The 12,970-nt window shown below is 42.4% G+C and overlaps 1 protein-coding gene across 1 annotated transcript in view; it reads right to left on the bottom strand.

Moving 5' to 3' along the window:
• The window catches only part of lrrn1 (leucine rich repeat neuronal 1), a 35,310-nt gene extending 22,626 nt beyond the window's left edge, over positions 1–12,684 (bottom strand). Inside the window, exon 1 of the mRNA XM_003217788.3 lies at positions 12,412–12,684. The gene's annotated coding sequence lies outside the window, so the exon portion shown is untranslated. The remainder of the gene's footprint in view (positions 1–12,411) is intronic.
• Between the last annotated feature and the right edge of the window lie 286 nt (positions 12,685–12,970).

Raw genomic sequence — 12,970 nt, 5'->3', positions numbered from 1 at the left:
GGGTTCCTTTCTCTTTCCATTGGTGTGGAATTTGCATGACCCCACCCACTGCCTCTCCCTTTACCATTTCCTATGGCACACAGCAAACAAAGGAATTGATCAGCAAGTGAACATTCTGGAGGGCATACACAGGTAAACTTTCTAACTTGGGGGCTGGAGTGGGGTGGACGGGCCAGGGGAGGGAATCTTCCTAAGCCCACTCCCTGCCCTTTCCTCCCCTTCCTATTCTCTTTTGGAGGAAGAAAGTGAAGGGAAAGATGGGAAACGTTTGGATCCTAAAGGGTTTAGCCTTGGTCAGGATGAGATGGTGGATGGGAGAGAAAAAGTGTATGCACTAGACCCCGTATTGCCTATTCCTGATATAGAATCCTAGATCTGGAGGACCCCAAGGGTCATCCAGTCCAACCCGCTGCCATGCAAGAAGGCAGAGTCAAAGCACTCCAGACAGACAGCCTCTGCAGAAAAGCCTCCAGGGAAGGAGACTCCACCACACCCACAGGCAGCCTGTGCCACTCTGCAGGAAGTTCTTCCTAATATTTTCAACCTATTGCTCCCTTGTGGCCTGGTCTCTAGAGCAGAAGAAAAACAGTCCGTCCCCCCTCATGTTCCCTCTATGTCTTCTCCCAGATAAACATCCCCCAGGAGGAAAGGAGGAAGGAAAAAAGAAAGGAAGGAAGGAAGGAAGGAAGGAAGGAAGGAAGGAAGGAAGAAAGGAAGAAAGAAAGAAAGAAAGAAAGAAAGAAAGAAAGGAAGAAAGGAAGAAAGGAAGAAAGGAAGAAAGGAAGAAAGGAAGAAAGGAAGGGAGGAAGAAAAGGCAGGAGGAAGTGTGGAAGGGTGGAAAAGACGGGAGTGGAGATAGGGAGGGGAGGGAGGGAGGAAAGAGAGAAGGAAGGAAAGACAAAAGGGAAGGAAGGAGGGAGGAACAGGGAGGGAAGGAGGGAGGAAAGAGTGAAGAAAGGATGAAAGGATGGAAGGGAAGAAAGCAGGAAGGAAAGAGAAGATGGTGAAAGAGAGGCGGGCCTGAGAAAAAGAGTCCTAGGGGCCGCATCTGGCCCATTCCTGCTGTAGGGGGGGTTGGGGGACCAACTCCACAGGATGGAAGTTGTAGTTCCCCTTGCAGCTGTGATCCCCACTGACAATGGACATGAACCAAACTTGGCACAGGGAAGCCCCATGACCACCTGAACATACTGCAGGGGTTTGTGGGAAATAACCTTGATTTTGGGGGCTGTAGTTTGCCCTCATCCAGAGAGCACTGAACACAGCCAACACCGGGTACCCAAGCTAGTAAATAAATAAAATACTTTCATCAGAACTGTTCCCTTCTAGCTGCTTTTAGGAAGGATATAAAGATATACCTATTCAAACTGGCTTTTTAATCTGTTTCAGTTGCAATAAACCATTGCAACAAGTAAGTTTGATTCTGGTGATTTTTTTAGGTTACTTGAACACTTTTTAAAGTGGAAAAGTGGGATAAAAATATAAATATATAAATCAGGAACACCTTTTTGGCTAACTAAAGCATAAAGGTTCCACACTATAATCGAACGGACTTAACAAGGAGATCCAAAGTAAGAGATAGCACCTTTTCATATCAAAGTTCTATTTACACTACACAATTGTAGCTATGAGTCACCTTCAACTCTAGAATTTGCACTTTAAGGAGGAGTATTTAGAGCTCCAGTACATCACCAAACTACAAATACCAGTATTCCATGTGATGCAACCATGAGAGATGAATTGTAATCATAGCACTATAACTGTGCAATGTGAAAGACCAGTGAAAAGGTTCACAGGGAGTCAATTTATATCAATAACCTCCAAGACCATGACCACAATGTGCACCCTGCTCAATATGTCACATGTCAGGAGGACTTCAAATGATATAGCACCGGTTGCAGGAAGGAAGAGAACATGCTATGTGTCTCATCCTAACATGGCAATGTAATGGTAATATTCCCGAGAGCACATGATGTTCAAAATCTTTGAATGTTGATTTCAATTACATCTTTTAAAAAGCCATTGACTACCCTGAAAATATGATAGGAGCTGAGGAAATATTTAGGAAGGACATTGAAAATGTGATACCATGTTTTAATACCCTCTCTCATGGTTTTCCAGGATGGTAGTACTTCAGTTATAAAAACATGAAATAAACTGATGTCATACTAAGCCCCAAGGTGTTTCAAAAATAGGTTTTTCTCTTAATGCACTCAAGTGGTGGCCTATATCAGCAGCACAATAGGAGCACCAATGAAAAACAAACACACAGCACAAGTTGATAACTTTTCAGATTTGAAGGCACAAACATTTAAATTACTTTAAATCTGAAAGTCTTTTTTGGGGGGCGGGGGAGACTAGCTCTCCTCTTAGCACAACTTTGCATTAGATTACAGAATCACAGAAGTTTCACACTCAAAGGAAAAGGAAACATATACTACTTAAACATACCCATGAATATGTAATTCCCCAGATAGACTACATATGTAAGAGATGACTTGGTGGACCATACTGAGATTCATTTATGCACATAGTGATCCTGGCAATGTACTTCTAAAGCTTTCGTGTCATGAAAGGCATAGCAGCCCCAGCTGTGTATCTCCAACATCTGCTGCTCCATAGATATACTTCCTCTGAATGAGGAAATTCAACATTGTGTGCACTTAAGTAATTTTAGACACTTCTCTTAATGGTGTTCATGGGCAGGGTAGGTGAGGGGAGATGCTCATTAGCTTGTACTGTGCATAATTAGCTCAATCTGTTCAAAATGTGGTGAGCGATTTGGTGCATTAGGCTCATTCAGTAGAGAGGGACCCTGGGGTTTCCCTCTCAGAAACTTTGACCAAAGGCACCAGTAGCGTTTTGTAACACAGCTGCTTCCACTTTGCTTGTTAATCTTATAGCAGTGTGACTAGGCCAGTGACTAGGGTTGCTATGGGATTTGGAGAGGTGTAATCTTTTAAAAAGTAACTTTTTCAAGTTCAGTGTCCAATTGATGCTGGTTCTCCAAGGTTTCCCAAAATATTTTTGTACACTCATACTTGGGAGGAAGCCCCACTTAACACAGTGACATTTACTCTTGAGTAAATATGCATTGGATTCTGCCATCCAAAATCCTTTGAACTAGAGATGCTAGGAGCTGAACCTGGAACCATATTCAATCATTCAACTATTCAGTCAAAGTAACAACTGAGTAACAAAGTAACAACAAAGTATTCTCCATAAATTTGACATCCATTTTTTAAAAATCCAAGCTAGTACATATTGCCATATATTTCAACAGCTAACTGCCAGATAGAAGATAGATCAGGCTGACTTAACATTTCAAGAGGAAAAGAAAGAAGTTATCATAATTCCTTAACCAGCATTACACATGTAGCAAAACAGCCCTAAAACCAACTTTCAGCATTTTTGTAGTTGTTCTAAAATCTCTGTTAATCCTACCTAATCCAAAAATTTGTCAGTTAATTCTAACTCATTTTTCCACTTGTCTGTTATTTCATCCCAAAAATATAGTTAGAATTAATATTACTTGGGGAGGAGAGGGAGGAGGGACACACGCTGCCTGAAGAACAGATGTGTACTAAATCATTTCACATTTTTTAAAAATAAGAAGTTAAAGTTAATCTTCCAGCTGAGGCAACTAACAATTTCAGAATCACATGAGTATTTATTAGCTCTATGACAGAGTGACAGCATCTTTCTGTACAGCTGAATTAACTTTTTAGCCAAGTCACTCAATTTTGCATTTTTACTCATACTAACTGCAAAAAAGTATTCTACTTGTTATTTTGAATGCTTGAATTGACCTTTTCTCCCAAGGGAACATTTGTAGGCTATGATTTTGTCAAACCTCCTCCACACTGTTACCTTCCCTTTTCACTAAATGCAATGTTCCAAGTCTCTCAAGACCTCTCCAAAATGCAATAATAATATATAACGAGGAAAGAACTGGGAAAACTACCTGCTTACCTAAGAAAATCTTATGAAATTCATGGGGTCACCTTAAGTCAACTTGCAGGCACATGACGGTTAACTTCACTTGAATACAGTAATCTGGAGCCAAGGTCATCTGGAACTAAAATCACCTGGAAGACATGTTTCTTCTATATCCCTAAATCTTGCTCACCAGGTAGATTTTACTTTGGGATATCTGCATATTATTCAAATAGCAGACTCACAAGTATATGAAACATCTACAGAGAGAACATTGCTGACTGTTTTATTTGGCTAGTAGCTAGCAATTAGCTTTTGTTAAATTGAAAAGGAGCATTGTGAGAAGTTAACATTCTGGAGAGTGATTTTAAAAGGGAAGAAATGAGAGGTATGTGTGGTTTTTAAGTCCCTCTTCACATAGGTCCCCCCATTTCCTGGCAGACATTTTCTAGTCACAGAACTGAAAAACCCTTTTAGCTTAGAAGGATGAAGTATCACACATGTATTGTTCGTGTAGCTATGGTAACCTACAAATGACACCAGTGTTTCTATTTCATACACAAATGAGAGGACAGCTGTGGGGACCACATGCCTGCCAAAAAGAGTATTATTTGTGAACTAGGATGGCTGGGGTCTGAAAATTACAATTTCTTTTTCATTCATCAAAGCTCCATTTTTTTTAAAAAAAAAAGCAGCATCAAAATTAAATAAGCAATGGGGAACACAGATTTATTAATGTATCATCATTAGTTCTGTTCATCTTTTATCTCGTAGACTAGTTCTTTATTTCTGCTTTATCCTTTCTTTTTGGGTGGATGGGAATGAATGTTAAACTAATATCCCAGTGTCCTTTTGCAAAGGTTATTCAGGTCTATTCCTTGCTCTCTCCCCTCCCCAACCACCCTGAGGTATTATCTTGCCAAAACTAGAACCTATCCTCTCATCCTTTACACATGATACTAAATACATTTCCTTGAGAGTAATCACCATTGAAATAAATGGGTCTAAGTCCGTTAGAGTCACTAAATTGAGCCACCTTGCCCGAGGCTAGCCATACACACAAATGTTTCCATTGACCTTAGAAAATCAGACTAAGACACCAAAGAATAAGTTTATCAACTACATATGTCGTCTTTAAAGCGGGAAAAATAATTGCATAATTCTTCAACATAGCACAGATGATTTTTAAAGAAAACTTTCTGTATCTGAAACTCATTCTGTTAGTTTCTAAGTTAACTACAGAAAATCAAATCCTGATACACAATACATTCAGATAAACCTATATTTAGAAAATCTTCTAGTGATGGAATAATGGGATCTGATGGAGTAAATGGGCAATTTTCCTCTTTCCAGATGAGCAGATGAGACAAAATAGCTTTGATGAAAATGGTTTCTTGTAACTAAATCTGTCACTGATTATATTCGAATTAGACAGATGCCTGTTGATTCATTTGAATGCAAAATCTTTACTATTAGTCCAAGAAGTTTCAGCAAACATAAAGAGAATTCCTGCTAATCTGTTGTTACACAAACTGATTTCCCTTTCACTTTATTCATAGATTTTAACATTTTCCTTGAAGTTTTAAAGTCCTAATTATTTCTCAGCTATTGACCCACACCAAACAATATAAAGTATGTATAAAAACAGAACACCAAAAGAGAAAGTTTGTTAACTCTAAAGTTCCTACATTACATTAAACTACAATGCTACTCTTTTTTTCCCTTCAGTTTTAATGCTAATAGACACATTTTGGTTTCAATGTTAACAAAAAGAGTAGCTAGTTGCAATTGTGATCTGCTATACAGAAGCTGTCCAAACTTGCATAATGATTAACATTGGAAGCAGAGCCGGCTCTAGGTATTTTTCAAGTGTAGGCGAACAGAATTTTGCCGCCCCCCCCCAACCCAATCACTGAAAAATAAAAGCGTTGGATAAGCGAAAATGTTTGATAATAAGGAGGGATTAAGGAAAAGCCTATTAAACGTCAAATTACATTAAGATTTTACAAATTAAGCGCTAAAACATCATGTTTTACAACAAATCAACAGAAAAAGCAGTTCAACATCTTGCGGAGGCAGGCTGCAGGAGACAGGAGTTGCCTCGATGACGCCTGATGGCGCCACAAGGCAATTGCCTAGTTGGCCTGGTGGTTGAACCGCCTCTGATTGGAAGGGTATCTCTGCCCTACTAACACCAAAACCTTCAAGAGTTTTGAACAAACTGCTCCAACATAATATTCCAAAATTAGAACAGTCCATTAAATTCCACCTCTATGCAAGTCTCAGTGATGTTGGTCAATACAATATCTTTTTTAAAAAAACACTCTGGCTGCTCTTTCTGTTCTGGCTTCACTGGAGAGCTCACTCTGTAAACTAAGAGCAGAGACAGATTACAGTAGTCTGTCAGCTGTCATGTATGGGACAGGAGAAGTGGCTGGTAGCTGTCTGGAAATTTGATGCTTGATCCTGGACAGCTGAAAGGAATTATATCCATGTACAAGAATGGTATCAGTGAACCAAAAATATTATTTGACTTCTAACAAAGTATTTGGGAGGCAGGAGGATGGAGTAGCAAACAAGGCAAAGATGATTGACTTTTGCAGAGTAGATTATTAAATATATTTACTTCCTTCCACTCAATCCAGACAGCATTTAAAAAATTTTCATAGTATTTCTCCCACACAAACTGTCCACCATTAATTAGAAATTTATTTGTCCCTTTTTTCTGCTGGTGACCATGCTAGTGACAAGAGGATACACAAGGCAAACATGAACTGAACAAAGATGCAGTGAGAAAAGAGGATTCTGCACCAAGAAACACTTTAAAAAAGTGGGGGGAGACTACTGGTCCAGTGACTGATGCCAACTCTATTACCGTAAAGTAATTAAGATTGGCAGATCAGAATCCAAATATGGGATATTATAAATTTGCTCTGCCATAATGGCTTCCAAGTCTATCTTGGATGGTGGGTGATTAGATGGCTAGATTTTTAATGTAGACAATTTAACTTGGACGTCTTCTATTATGGTTAATTAAATGTATATCTGGACTATATAGCCATATTAGTTTCATTAACTGTCATTGTTCCATTCTGAGGAGCCCTGGGACATTAAGCTCCTGAAAAGAGAAGAATTAAGAATTAAATAAATTTAATTCTGTTTTATACACAGTTACATGGAGAATGTAGTTTAGGGACACGAGCCAACACAGTGCTTCTCAATTTCTAGCTGATGTGGGGATTGATGTGTGTGTCAGGGACTACCATATTTTTGTCAACTGACTACAACTGTTTTTCCTGGAAACTTGCTGCAGACAAGGAGCCAATGGTTCACAAACTAACTCTAGTCCATGGACAACCCCTTTGAGTAGCACAGAACTAAAGCTCAGTAGCAGAGATTTCTAAGTACTGTATCTTTCCCAACCTCAAATGCTATGATTCCTTAGGTTGTGGCTAAGACAATTAAAGTGACATGAAACTGAGGTAACTACATATATGTAGTTACTTCAGATCGATCAGGACAGGAAGGAATGGGCTTATGTGCACAATGAAACAACAACGTCCCAGGATTCATGAGTAATTGGTTGTTATGTGCCTTTAAGTCATTTCTGAATTATGTTGAAAGTATCCCAGGGCTTTCTCAGCAAGATTTGTTTGGAGAGTGTTTGTCATACATCGCCTTCCTCTGTGTGATTGTGATTTGCCCAGTAGGTTTCCATATCTGAGCAGGGAATCAAACCTTGGTCTCCCAGGGGTCTGGTTCAACACTCAAACTATTACACCACACTGGTTCTCTCACTAGTAGCATTAGTAGTACTGCCAGCATAACTTTCCAGTTCTTCATAAAAATATCACTCTTGCAATATGCCTCAAGGATGTACGAACACTGGCAGGTGGGAGAACTTCCCTTAATACGAATAGCCACCTCCAGAAATTGAGAAATGATTCCAGGTGCAAGGGCAACTTTACAAAAGCTATGGTAATTTACAGGTATATGTGGACAAGCGGACTAATCACATTTTCAGAATTATTTGCAATACCCATATACTGTATATTTGGTGTGTCAATGAACAAACTGGCAGTTTACTGTTGGAATAATGTTTCTCAGAAACTAGAAGAAGCAGCCTAATCTAAGAGTACAAATGGAGTTTATTTATTATGGTGATGGGGACGTTCAAGCTCCAAATAGGTCATAAAACTCCCTGGTGACCTTGGACCAATTATTCACTCACACTGTATGATCTACCTCACAAAGCTGTTGTAAGGATAAGCTGGAGAGGAGGACCAAGTATACTGCCTTTTGTTCAGTGGGGGAAAGATGTGATGTAATGCAATGTAGCTAATAAAAATCTAATGTATGATAATAAATAAGCTTTCCATCTTGCTGCAGTCAAGACTAGTAAGAGGATCTATATCTAACTGTCATGAATTACTGTATTTCTGCCTTCATAAAATTTATCCTCTAGATAAGTCTTTCAACTTATTAGGAGCTATTGTCTTCCTACTGACTGACGGTCTTCATTGAAACTAGATTGTCTTCCAAGATGAAGGACACCTTCCAATCCCTGACCTTGTAGAGAGACTGAAATCATACTTCTGAACATCTCAACATCAACTCTAGGATTTTGGCATCTTGGCACTCCATTCTCCTTACAGACTCACTGATTCATTTGTGAAAGTGGTCTTCAAGGGCCCTTCCACACAGCCCTATATCCCAGAATATCAAGGCAGAACATCCCACAATATCTGCTTTGAACTGGATTATCTGAGTCCACACTCAAGGATTTTCTGTGATTTTCTGCCTTAATATTCTGGGATATAGGGCTGTGTGGAAGGGCCCCTGTTAAAACAAGCTGGGACAGCGAAAGGCCTGGTTTGCTCTCCTTTCCTACCTGGTGTTAAGAAGCTGCATCAAACTTCTGAGAAGGGAGTGGGTTTTGTCCCGTAATGGTCCGACCGCCACAGACAGCAAGCAAGCCATATAATTTCCAGAGAAGGGGGGATACCCTCACACTGAGCCTTTATGCCATTTTCTTAAGATCTATTGTTAAACTGAAGACTCCTTGTCTTTTCAAATTCCTTCATGTGAATGGATGAGGCAAGACATCTGCCAGGGTGCGCTCCCATTTGCATGCAAATCAGAGGTTTAGGGGGACACACATGCCCACCACTGGACAGGCAGCAGAAGTCTCCTTCTCACTATACAAAATGAGAATAAATTTAAAAGGGGGGAAGAGGGGATGGGACCTTCAGCCCTATACTTTTCATGCTCTAAATTGTAAAAAAAAAAAAAAAAAAGAGGCAAAAAAGCAACTCTTTATTCCAGGGGTCTTCAAACTTTTTAAGCAGAGGGCCGGTCCACAATCCTTTCAGACTGTTGAGGGGCCGAATCATCATTTGAAAAAAAAAATGAACAAATTCCTATGCACACTGCACATGTCTTCTTTGTAGTGCAAAACAACAACAACAATGAAAGAACAATACAATATTTAAAAATAAGAACAATTTTAACCAACATAAACCTATCAGGATTTCAATGGAAGTGTGGGCTTGCTTCTAGCCAATGAGATGCTCAAGTTAATTAGGATTGTTGTTGTTGTGTGCCTTCAAGTCATTTCAGACTTTGGGTGAGCCTAAAAGTCTAAAACTGAGGGTGGGGGTCAGGTAAATGACCTTGGAGGGCCACATCCGGCCCCCGGGGCCTTAGTTTGGGGACCCCTGCTTTATTCCCTCCATGCAAGCAAATTGACTAAAAAGCAAAATGAACAAACTGGGTCTGGGTTGGGAGAGAAACTGTGAGAAAGGGGAAAGATTCAGAGAGGTATAACAGAATCCAACTGCGAAAATGATGCTAGAGGAGAAGGCATTCCAGCAAGGCTTCTTGCAGCAGGCACCGTTTTTCTTCTCAGAGATGGGAAAGAGAGAGTACAGCAGGCACAGCACCAAAGCAAGCCAGCGTCCGCCCTGTTTATCCTGGCCATTGTTGGACAGAGCTAACTTTCCCGACCGCAGCAAATCCCCTCGCAGCCAGCCACGCAATGGCCAAATAGGCCACATGGCTGCCTTTCACGGAAATCTTTCCAGCCTCTGCGGAAAGACAATGGGACAGGGCCGCCTAAAGCCCACAGAGCTGCGATCCGGCGGCTCCGCGTCTTCGCAGCCCAGCAGAAGGGAGGGCTTTCTCCCCACCGCCATCCCGCGTGGGCGGGCAGCACAAAGGAGACGGGGGGGCAACTTTCCCCACTTGCCCCGCAGCCCCAGCTCCCTTTCAGTCCTCCCACTTGCCGAGGAGAAATAGGGAAAGAGCGACTTCCCAACACTGCAGTTTGGCCCCACTTTAACTGCTAAGGAATCCTAGGAGTTTGACAAGGTCTTGGTCCTTCTCTGCCAAAGAGTGCGTGCACCTCTCCAAACTGCCAATCTCGGGACTCCACCACGGCAGAGGCAGCCTAAGGGTTAATGGCAGAGTTCATGCAGTTGGGCAGCACTTTAACTGCCACGGATCAAGGCTATGAATCAAGCGGGTTTATTTACTGTACTTCTACCCCGCCCTTCTCACCCCCGAAGGGGGACTCAGGGTGGCTTACAAACTATGGCAATACAGTAGAGTCTCACTTATCCAACTTAAACGGGCCGGCAGAACGTTAGGATAAGCGAATATGTTGGATAATAAGGAGGGATTAAGGAAATTAGGTTATGATTTTACAAATTAAGCATCATAACATCATGTTATAAAACAAATTTGACAGAAAAAGTAGTTCAATACGCAGTAATGCTATGTAGTAATTACTGTATTTACGAATTTAGCACCAAAATATCACAATGTACTGAAAACATTGACTACAAAAACATTGACTACTAAAAGGCAGACTACGTTGGATAATCTAGAACGTTGGATAAGCGAATGTTGGATAAGTGAGACTCTACTGTAATTCAATGCCAGTTTCAGACCGTACCATAACAGCAATATTATAAAACTGTCAAAAACATATACATGTCCTTTATAAAGAATATTTCCAATAATTAAAACATATCAAAGGTTTAGCACAGTGGTTTTCAACCTTCTTAATTCCTCATGTTACGATGACCCCCAACCATAACATTATTTTCGTTGCTACTTCAAAACTGTAATTTTGCTACTGTTATGAATCCTAATGTAATGATCTGATATGCAGGAAGTATTTTCATTCACTGGAACAAATTTGGCACAAATACCCTATACACCCAAATTTGAATACTGGTGGGGTTGGGAGGGGGATCGATTTTGTTATTTGGGAGTTGTAGTTGCTGGGATTTATAGTTAACCTACAAAGAGTAATCTGAACTTCACCAGCGATGGAATTGAACCAAACTTGGCACACAGAACTCCCATGAACAACAGAAAAGACTGGAAGGGTTTGGAGGGCATTGACCTTGAGTTTTGGAGTTGTAGTTCACGTACATCCAGAGAGCATTGTGGACTCAAACAATGATGGCTCTGGACCAAACTTGGCATGCATACTCAATATGCCTGAATGTGAACGCTGGTAGAGTTTGAGGGAAATATACCTTGACATTTGGGAGTTGTAGTTGCTGAGATTTATACTTGACCTACAATCAAAGAGCCCCTTGAACCCCACCAACGATAGAATTGGGCCAAACTTTCCACATAGAACCCCCATGACCGACATAAAACACTGGAGGGATTTGGGAGGAACTGACAGTTATTTAGGGAGATGTAGTTCACCTAAATCTGGAGAGCACTGTGAACCCAAACGATAGATCTGGACCAAATCTGGCACAAATACCTGATACGTCCAAATTTGGATATTGGTGGGGTTGAAGTCCAAAACACCAGAAAGGCCGAAGTCTGCTCATGCCTGATCTAGTGCCTCACCACACTAGAGCACGAATCCATTTTAAATCCGCTTTCTGCCTCCTGCAGAATTCTGGGGTTTGTAGTTTGGTGAGGCCCAGGACCTGTCTGCCTGAGCTCTTTCCCTAAAGTGGATTTAAACTGGATTTAAAGTAGATCCAAGCTCTGGTGCGATGAGGTCCTTAGATGCAGCCCAAGTTTCCCCAGCCCACAAAGAAGAGACCTTGGGGGTGGATGAGGGGGCATCAACCAACTAAACCGGGCAGAAAAGAGCCACGAAGTTCCTTCGCCATCCAAAGTGACCCTTCCCCGCCCGCCTGATGGGGACAAACCAAGAGGCTCTCCGTCCTCCTTCCCTCCTTCTGGGTCGCCCCCATCCCCTCAAGCCTCCTCTTTCCATCCAAACAAAAGCCTCGGCGCCCCCTGAAGAGCGCCTTCCTTCCCTCCCTCCCTCCCTCAAGAAGAGCCCCACTCCAACCTAACTCTCTTCTTCCTCCCCTCAGTCTCTCCATGACCTTCTTCTGACTCCGCAACTGGGCTGCTTTTCATTTTCCCCTCCAGGTAAAGCCAAGCCGCCGCCTCTCCCGCCCCTTTCCCTCCCGCACAAGCCACAGCACTTACCTCGGAAACAGACCGGGGGGGGGGGGAGACCAAACTCCCCGTTTTTTTGTCTTTTAGTTGCTCAGGTGGAACCGAAGCAGAGCCAAGACCTCACGAAGAAGCAGCAGCAGCAGCGCCTGTAATGTCCACTCCGAGGGGAGCTGGGAAAGCCTCCTTTCCCGCTTCTCCTCCCGGCGTTGCCTTCTTTCCTTCCTTCCTTCCTTGCTTCCTTCCTTTCTTCCCTTGCCTCCCTCCTTCCCTCCCTCCGCTCCGGCTTCGCACCTGGCGGGTCAGCTGATGGGCCGCCTCGCCATTGGCTGCTCTGGCGGCTCTTCTCCCCCTTTTCTCCTCCTCCCTCCTCGCAAGCAGGGCACCAGCTGGAGGGCCTGGAAACAAAGGGAGGGGGAGGAAGGGGGCAGCCCCGCTCTCGAGGGGCCAGGCAGGTGCCATGGCAACGGCGCGGGGGGAGGGGGGCTGAGGGGAAAAGAAGAGCGACCTTCCTCCTCCTCGACCCTCTTCCTCCTCTTCTCGTGGCTCTTGAGGCCCCTTGGCCGTCAGGGCGCTCGCTGCCTTCGCTCCC

Source organism: Anolis carolinensis, chromosome 2, assembly GCF_035594765.1.
Source record: "Anolis carolinensis isolate JA03-04 chromosome 2, rAnoCar3.1.pri, whole genome shotgun sequence".
NCBI lineage: Eukaryota > Metazoa > Chordata > Lepidosauria > Squamata > Dactyloidae > Anolis > Anolis carolinensis.
Note: the sequence above shows the minus strand (reverse complement) of the source record. Positions and strands in the feature narration are given on the sequence as shown.